Source organism: Salvelinus sp. IW2-2015, linkage group LG6.1, assembly GCF_002910315.2.
Source record: "Salvelinus sp. IW2-2015 linkage group LG6.1, ASM291031v2, whole genome shotgun sequence".
Classification (NCBI taxonomy): domain Eukaryota; kingdom Metazoa; phylum Chordata; class Actinopteri; order Salmoniformes; family Salmonidae; genus Salvelinus; species Salvelinus sp. IW2-2015.
In genome coordinates, this window is record NC_036845.1 from 4,795,620 (window position 1) to 4,796,887 (window position 1,268).

Genomic DNA, 1,268 nt, shown 5'->3' on the forward strand with positions numbered 1-1,268 from the left:
AGAGAGAGAGAGAGAGAGAGAGAGAGAGAGAGAGAGAGAGAGAGAGAGAGAGAGAGAGAGAGAGAGAGAGCCTTATCAGCAGCTGAGCGAGCTTCCACAGACAGACACACATTGACATAAGAGGATTCCGGAGAGAATACATTCCTTCATCCATACACCAGGGGCCTCATTTCTAAACGTTGCCGTACGCACAAAATATGCCCCCAAAAAATGTCTTATGTCAATAAACGCAAAACTTGCCATTTATAAAAACTGAATTTGATGTGAGAATGTACTTATCCTCCCGTAAACTTTAGGCCATGCGTATGCAATGTTTCCAGTGGTTGGAATATTGCAACGCAAGAAGTAGCCTAGTAGCCTTGTGCAAATGGGGAATACTGTATATGATGACTTATTCATAACAGAAAAACTGTTAGCTAAATATGATAACAAGATGCATTCATTTTCTGTTAGTGAGAAGAGAAAAAATCCATTATTTTATCTTTGCATTCTAAAATAATTATATATTTTCATGATAATTGCAGAATACATTTTCTGACTGTGATMGTTTCATACCCGTGAAATAGCCTATATGCCTACAACAAGTTAGGATAGGCTACCATTCATCCCATCTCTCATTTCATTGGGAAGACTTCACGGTAGTAAATAGATAAGCTAGCGATATTTKAAGTATTTTGCTCTATACGCTCCTATCCGAAGCGCAGTTTAGTGGCAGAACAGATGGTTCACATTTTCCATTGACGRTTGTAAGCTACGTCTGAATACTGTCATGTCAAATTTCTCTCGTAGCTTAGATGCAAGCAGTAGAATCAGATAAAAAAAACAGATAAAAATACACTTTATGGAACAGCGGGGACTGTGAAGAGACACACAGGCACAGACACACATACACATGATAAGACACGCACTATACACACACACGTACACATGGCTGTTGTATTGTAAATATGTGTGTGGATAAGTGGCTGAGGGAAACACTAAATGTATTGGATAAAGAGTTATGAAAGACTCGATAGCCTTGGTTTCTCAAATGATTGCCGCCTGGTTCACCAACTACTTCTCTGATAGAGTTCAGTGTGTCAAATCGGAGGGCCTGTAGTCCGGGCCTCTGGCAGTCTCTATGGGGTGCCACAGGTTCAATTCTTGGCCGACTCTCTTCTCTCTTGCATCAATGATGTCGCTCTTGCTGCTGGTGAGTCTCTGATCCACTCTCAGCAGACAAACCATTCTGTATACTTCTGGCCTTCTTTGGACACTGTGTTAAGCAC